The sequence below is a fragment of the Salvelinus alpinus genome, chromosome 20, assembly GCF_045679555.1.
Source record: "Salvelinus alpinus chromosome 20, SLU_Salpinus.1, whole genome shotgun sequence".
Lineage (NCBI taxonomy): Eukaryota > Metazoa > Chordata > Actinopteri > Salmoniformes > Salmonidae > Salvelinus > Salvelinus alpinus.
Window position 1 is genome coordinate 8025705 of NC_092105.1, and position 7887 is coordinate 8033591.

At 44.8% G+C, this 7887-nt stretch overlaps 1 long non-coding RNA gene across 1 annotated transcript; it reads right to left on the bottom strand.

Moving 5' to 3' along the window:
- Window positions 1-238: 238 nt before the first annotated feature.
- Window positions 239-1845, bottom strand: LOC139546255 (uncharacterized). Its single transcript, XR_011669188.1, has 2 exons — window positions 1678-1845; window positions 239-1451 (listed from the first exon to the last, which is right to left on the bottom strand). It is a non-coding gene; the product is annotated as an uncharacterized lncRNA (long non-coding RNA).
- Window positions 1846-7887: the final 6042 nt, after the last annotated feature.

Genomic DNA, 7887 nt, shown 5'->3' on the forward strand with positions numbered 1-7887 from the left:
TTAACCAACTTGTTCAAATGTTTAAATCATTATAATACTACTACTAATAATAGTTATAGCAGTGCTCCTTACCAGTCCAGTATGTATGCAGGTATTCGTACTTACAACTAGCAATATCAAGAAAGGCCAGTAGGTAGCAATGGTACTGTACACTGTAAGGGTGTAGTTTTCATAAATACAATGAATATGGTGTGATCTCATCTAAAATAATCTCCATTGAGAACCATCACAAAGTTAGTCTCCGTATTGAATTGACCTTTTAATTTGACTTTTTCTGATACATTTATATAGTCATTAAATGTGCCACTGGCCTGAGTCTACTACAATATCTTTACAAGAACAAAAAGCTTAAAATAAGTACAGTTCTAAAAGCAAAATAACTACTTCAATGAAAAACCCAAATAAATCAAACAAAATATCCTTCAGTCAGTGTCTCAACTCTTCAAACAGCAGCTATGGACAAGTATGTCGCACAAAGTATGCAATTTTAAATAAAATAACATGAAATAAATAATTTGTAAGTGTACTGTCGTGTACTGTCATGTACTAAAAACTACTCTCCTCTAGGCTGCTTAGTACCCGCTCATACTGCCCTAGCACAGCTCTAATAGCAGTATTCCGCACAGTCCACCTTGTTGGACATAGGGGTTTCCGGGTGGGCAGATGTGTTTCTTTGGACGTGGCAATTGATTCAAACATGCTCTTAAACTTTCCTGACTGGCCATAGAGGACACCTAACTGATGGACCCAAGAAAGGGAATCCCGGATCAGTGGGGAGGCTGAGCAGCCAGCCTGTGTAATCAGATTTACACAGTGTGCTCCACAATGGACATAGAGGGCTAATGGCTGCTGCCTTCTCACAATTGCCTGTGCACCTGTGTATTTTCCTGCCATGTTTGAGGCACCATCGTAACTCTGCCCACGTAAGCCAGACATGGGCAAATTGAGCCTCAACAACACTTCAGTTGCCACTTTCGCAATGCCCTCGCCTGTTGTCTCCGACACCCTGTATAGCCCAATAAACTCCTCGTGAGGGACAAGGTCATGGTCAACATAATGCAAAAAGACACTCTCCTGTTCAGCACCAGAGACATCTTGAGTACCATCAACAATTAATGAAAATTGTACAATCGGAAGAGATCTAATCTCAGCTGCAATGCCTCGAATGATTGTATTGGCCATGATGTTCAGAATTTCATTCTGTGCTTTGGGGCCTCTTGAAACGTCAACACTCTGTTGGCAAGAGTTTGCGGTTCAAAAATTGTGGGTGTGGCTGATATGGTTTTGTGCCATCACTGAGGTAACTGGACAATGCTGTGCCACTGTCCCCTATACTGGTGCTGCTGGCAACAAGGGTGACACCTGGTCCTGCCGTGGCTGTGACATTGTTCTCTGAAGTCTCTCTCCCTGGCTCTTTCCCTTTCACCACCCTCACAGACTCAGTCTGTCTCCTAGAAAATAAATAAGGTGTTTGCCGTACTCCTAACTACCGGTACCCAAAACTACACAATTAATCACAACAGCAATACCATTGCCATAAACAAATCTTAGTTTAGTCATCAGTTTAAGTTGAGAGCGGGGGTATCCATGGCATTTTCCAAATATGTCCCTATTTTACAAGTAAAAAAAATTGAGAACCTTTCATAATGTTGCCAAACAAAGACTCAACAAACTTACCTGAGACTCCCTGTCTCTGCCAGTCTGTCCCTGCCTATCTGTCCCCAGCTCTGCTGTCTGTGTGCCATCTGTTGCCTGCTCTGCCTAATGACATCATTGTGAAACATTCCATTAGCATTTCACTTCTTTCTTATGAACATTTTATCAACTCGTCTTTGAGATATTAGGCTACTAGAGTTCTTATTTTGCGTTTTGGTGTACTGAAAAATACTCTGATGTCCGTCTTTTTACTTTTTTCTGCCATTTTTCTACCTGGCTGGCTGGCTGGCTGGCCGGTCTAGCTGCACACACACACATTTACACAACATATGCTACAATCATTTCTAATTTTAATATAATTTGTTTCATATTGGCTGGCTTCCAACAATAGCTGAATTTGTAAAGCTAGCGAGCACCAACTCCGTTTCTGTGGTGTTTGCTATAATCCAAAAAAAAAAAAAAAGGTGAAATAAAATAAATGTAAAAAAGTTCACTAGCGACAATTTAGCTTTTGCAACGAGACCATTAAATATATTTAAGACAATGGTATAAGAGAGTGTAATTTTGTTCAGTTTGGACTTCAGTTTATCGCTAACCTTATCACAGGGACTTTGAAGCACTACAGCTGCATGCTGATCTTGGAATAAACTGACGATAGCAAAGATTCCATCTTTGACGACGCCACATTAATGGAATAGGTACTAGCTAGCTTGCTAGTTAATGTTTGCTTTAGTTTGCGCGCTAGCTCTGCAAATTCAGCAAGTGTGTGAACCCTGCCAACATAAAAATGTAAACATTGCTATGGCGCGATTGACTGGATTAACCTCACGTCAGTTACGTACATGTGCCTTTCAGACAGTAGATACGAACCCTCTATTACCTTGCCAGCTAAAGAACTGGCAGTGGATCAAACCATTGTGAGGCAAAGGGCGGGGTGGTCGCAATCTTTTGAAACTTAAAAAGGCGCTATTAAGTGTCTATAATCAGCACAACTGCTTTCATTGCGTATTATTAATATTATTGAAATTACATAGTTATGTTTACAGTGATAGATTGGGGGGGACAAATCATATTTTTCCCAGGATGGGGGGGTCGTGTCCCCCCCGTCCCCCCTGGGATTTCCGCCTATGGACAGTAGTACTAGCTGTTTCCTTGGAGACAGTAGTACTAGCTGTTCCCTTAGAGACAGTAGTACTAGCTGTTCCCTTGCCCCCCTCAACACAAAGATAACTTCATTTAATCCCCTCCCTTGTCTGTGATCTCTTAATGACAACGAAACAGGCCTGAAAGAATTGAAGCAATTTTCTAAATAGATTTTCTCCTTGGACGATTTACTTTGCTATTAGAGAGTCATTCATAACTTCGCAGAGGATTTAACACAAGCCGTTCTGTGTGTGTGTGTCTGTGTGTAGGGGGGGTGCGTTCTTACATTTGTGTCTGTCTGTCTGTCTGTCTGTCTGTCTGTCTGTCTGTCTGTCTGTCTGTCTGTCTGTGTCTAAGTGTGCATTTGCATATGTGCATGCGCTGGTATATATCTTACATGTGAATCTGTCTGTTTCTGTCTGTTTCTGTCTGTTTCGTCATCCATTTTGTACTACAGTAGATCCATCTGAACACTCCATAGTACTGGCCATGCAGTTTTATGCCAGGTAACAGGACACAGAGCCAGCAAGGACTGTGACTTTGCAGTGAAAAGTGGAGAAGCAAGAGAAAGGACATTAGAGCAGAAATACTCCTCTGCCAAAGTAAAAGCACTGAGGTTCAGTGTAGCCTGTAAGAGCAGTTCATTTCAGGAAGATGAGGTCCTGTAGTGGCAGCTGGAACATTTGTGATTAAACTCAGACCATTCCCTCCAGCACTGTCAGCGATGGTGTCTGCACTCTGAGACCGTGTGTGTGTGTGTGTGTGTGTGTGTGTGTGTGTGTGTGTGTGTGTGTGTGTGTGTGTGTGTGTGTGTGTGTGTGTGTGTGTGTGTGTGTGTGTGTGTGTGTGTGTGTGTGTGTGTGTGTGTGTGTGTGTGTGTGTGTGTGTGTGTGTGTGTGTGTGTGTGTGTGTGTGTGTGTGTGTGTGTGTGTGTGTGTGTGTGTGTGTGTGTAAGGGGTGTCGGGCCGGGTGTCGTGAACTGAAAATAGCTGCCTGAACATGAAGACAAATGGGGTGCAATAGGAACAGGCTGGCAGGCTCGGCGACTGCTGGGTCCGCTCGATAAGAAGAGAGATGAGGAGATGCTGCTCAATAACGCAGCAAGGCCCCTGCCAGGCCACAACTAGACCACTGAGAGAAGGAGAGGGAGGGAGGGAGGGAGGGAGGGAGGGAGGGAGGGAGGGAGGGACGGGGTTGGGGTAGGAGAGGGAGGGAGGGAGGCGGTTGGGGAGAGAGAAAGGGGTGTGGGGTAGGAGAGGGAGGGAGGGAGGGAGGGAGGGAGGGAGGGAGGGAGGGAGGGAGGGAGGGAGGGAGGGAGGGAGGGAGGGAGGAAATGGGGTGGGGTAGGAGAGGGAGGGATGGGGTTTGGGAGAGAGAAAGGGGGGTGGGTAGGGAGGGAGGGAGGGAGGGAGGGAGGGAGGGAGGGAGGGAGGGAATGGGGTGGGGTAGGAGAGGGAGGGAGGGATGGGGTTTGGGAGAGAGAAAGGGGAGGGAGGGAGGGAGGGAGGGAGGGAGGGAATGGGGTGGGGTAGGAGAGGGAGGGAGGGATGGGGTTTGGGAGAGAGAGGGGAGGGAGGGAGGGAGGGAGGGAGGGAGGGAGGGAGGGAGGGAGGGAGGGAGGGAGGGAGGGAGGGAGGGAGGGAGGGAGGGAGAAAATGGGGTGGGGTAGGAGAGGGAGGGAGGGGGTTTGGGAGAGAGAAAGGGGAGGGAGGGAGGGAGGGAGGGAGGGAGGGAGGGAGGGAGGGAGGGAGGGGTGGGTGGGTGGGTGGGTGGGTGGGTGGGTGGGTGCATAAACAAATAGAGAGAGATAGGAGGCAGACATAGCGTAAGAGAGAGAGAGAGGGAGAGAGGGGTAAAAGCTTTACCCAGTCTATGATATCACCAGCCTTCTCCAATAACAGGCATCCTGTTAAAATGCAGGGCCATGACATATTATGCTTTAATAACTTCCTTTCACATCTATATGATAACCCGGGTGAAAGATATTGATGTGGTTATAATAACCAAGAGCAGAATGACAGGCCAAACATCAGGGTAGCTCAATATTTCCTCCCCGAGCTGTCAGGAAGTGCCTGTTTTTTGGGGGGCTTGTTTAGGCCAGTAAACTTGTTTATTGAATTACGATGTAAGTGTAACTTTTTTTTTCTTCCCCATGATGTCTTGTCAGAGGGAGAACGTGGTGTGGGAAATGAAGGATTCCTGGAGTGGAGTTATCAGTCTAACGAGCTAGCCTAGCGCTGAGGGCCCAAGTAAAGATTTATGTTTGGCCCTGGATGGCCAGGTGTAATTACGGTTCAGTCCGAGCCTATCTAACATACTGTCCTTTATAGTCACTAAAAGGGCTTTCCATTGAACTGAGAGAGCCTGGCTGTGACTGGGCTGTCACTGGGCTGTCACAGCCCTCTGCTTTATGATGCTGGGCACTGTCAGATGACACCAGGCCAGGCTGATGCACTGGAGAGACACACACACACACACACACACACACACACACACACACACACACACACACACACACACACACACACACACACACACACACACACACACACACACACACACACACACACACACACACACACACACACACACACACACACAGGGGAAAGACTTGGGATAGGGAGGGAGGGAGATCTGCTCTCTAAATGAGCAACTTTGGAGATATTTGTGAGGCACATAGATGCTCCTAGAACTGTCAAATATTGTTAGCATCATAATGACCAGTACGAGGTAGAAACATTAAGCATCAGCTGTCTGAGCAGCTTACCGATCACTGTACCTGTACACAGGCCATCTGTAAATAGCCCACCCAACTACCTCATCCCCATATTATTACTTACCTTCTTGCTCTTTTGCACCCCAGTATTTCTACTTGCACATCATCATCTGCACATCTATCACTCCAGTGTTAATGCTAAATTGTAATTATTTTTGCCTCTAGGGACTATTTATTGCCTTACCTCCTTACTTTTCTACATTTGCACACACTGTATATAGATTTTTCTTTTTTCTATGGTGTTATTCACTGTACGTTTGTTTATGTGTAACTCTGTGTTGTTGTTTGTGTCGCACTGCTTTGCTTTATCTTGGCCAGGTCACAGTTGTAAATGAGAACTTGTTCTCAACTGGCCTACCTAATTAAATAAAGGTAAAATAAATAAAATAATACACGTAATGACCAGTATGAGGTAGCACCACAATTACCAGTATGAGGTAGCACCACAATTACCAGTATGAGGTAGAACCAAAATTACCAGTATGAGGTAGAACCATAATTACCAGTTTGAGGTAGCACCACAATTACCATTATGAGGTAGAACCATAATTACCAGTATGAGGTAGAGCTATAATGACCAGTATGAGGTAGAACCCCAATTACCAGTATGAGGTAGAACCATAATTACCAGTTTGAGGTAGCACCACAATTACCATTATGAGGTAGAACCATAATTACCAGTATGAGGTAGAGCTATAATGACCAGTATGAGGTAGAACCCCAATTACCAGTATGAGGTAGAACCCCAATTACCAGTATGAGGTAGATCCATAATGACCAGTATGAGGTAGAACATAATGACCAGTTTGAGGTAGAACAATAATGACCAGTTTGAGGTAGAACAATAATGACCAGTTTGAGGTAGAACAATAATGACCAGTTTGAGGTAATACTATAATGACCAGCATGAGGTAGAACAATAATGACCAGTATGAGGTAATACTATAACGACCACTATGAGGTAGAGATATAATGACCAGTATGAGGTAATACTATAACGACCACTATGAGGTAGAGATATAATGACCAGCATGAGGTAGAACCATAATTACCAGTATGAGGTAGAACCACAAGGACCAGTATGAGGTAGAACAATAATGACCAGTATGAGGTAGAACATAATGACCAGTATGAGGTAATACTATAACGACCACTATGATGTAGAGATATAATGACCAGCATGAGGTAGAACAATAATGACCAGCATGAGGTAGAACCATAATGACCAGTATGAGGTAGATCCATAATGACCAGTATGAGGTAGAACATAATGACCAGTATGAGGTAGAACAATAAGGACCAGTATGAGGTAATACTATAATGACCAGCATGAGGTAGAACCATAAGGACCAGTATGAGGTAATACTATAATGACCACTATGAGGTAGAGATATAATGATCAGCATGAGGTAGAACTATAATGACCAGTATCCTCTCTTGCCTCCCCTCTCAACGATTTTTAAACACACAGCGACCACGATGTTCCGCTGTTACCCTCAGCTTTGCTAACAAGCTTTAAACACACAGCGACCGCGATGATCCGCGGTTACCCTCTGCTCTACCAATAAGCTTTAAACACACAGCAACCAGGATGATCCGCGGTTACCCTCAGCTCTGCTAACAAGCTTTAAACACACAGCGACCGCGATGATCCGCGGTTAACCTCAGCTCTGCTAACAAGCTTTAAACACACAGCGACCAGGATGATCCGCGGTTACCCTCAGCTCTACCAACAAGCTTTAAACACACAGCGACCGAGATGATTCGCTGTTACCATCTGCTCTACCATTAAGCTTTAAACACACAGCGACCACAATGATCCGCTGTTAGCCTCAGCTCGACCTTCACACTGCTCCTGCAAGGTAGATTGACTCCAGGTCTAGAGAGAAAAACACAACCGAGGGTAGGGAGAGATAGTAACAGATATGGTCGATAGAGAGATGTATTGGATTAAAAATGTTCGGTGACATTTCCTCGTATAAAGGGCTTTAGCTGAAGTGCCATTTCCTCGAATAAAGGGCTTAGCTGAAGTGACATTTCCTCTCATAAAGGGCTTAGCTGAAGTTAAATTTTACTCTCAAAAAGGGCTTAGCTGAAGTGACATTTCCTGGAATAAAGGGCTTAGCTGAAGTTAAATTTTACTCTCAAAAAGGGCTTAGCTGAAGTGACATTTCCTCGAATAAAGGGCTTAGCTGAAGTGACAGTTCCTCGAATAAAGGGCTTAGCTGAAGTGACATTTCCTCAAAAAATATGTTTTAGCTGAAGTGGTCAGTGTTGTTGTCTTCAGATTCCTAAAGTAACGGACAGGGCCG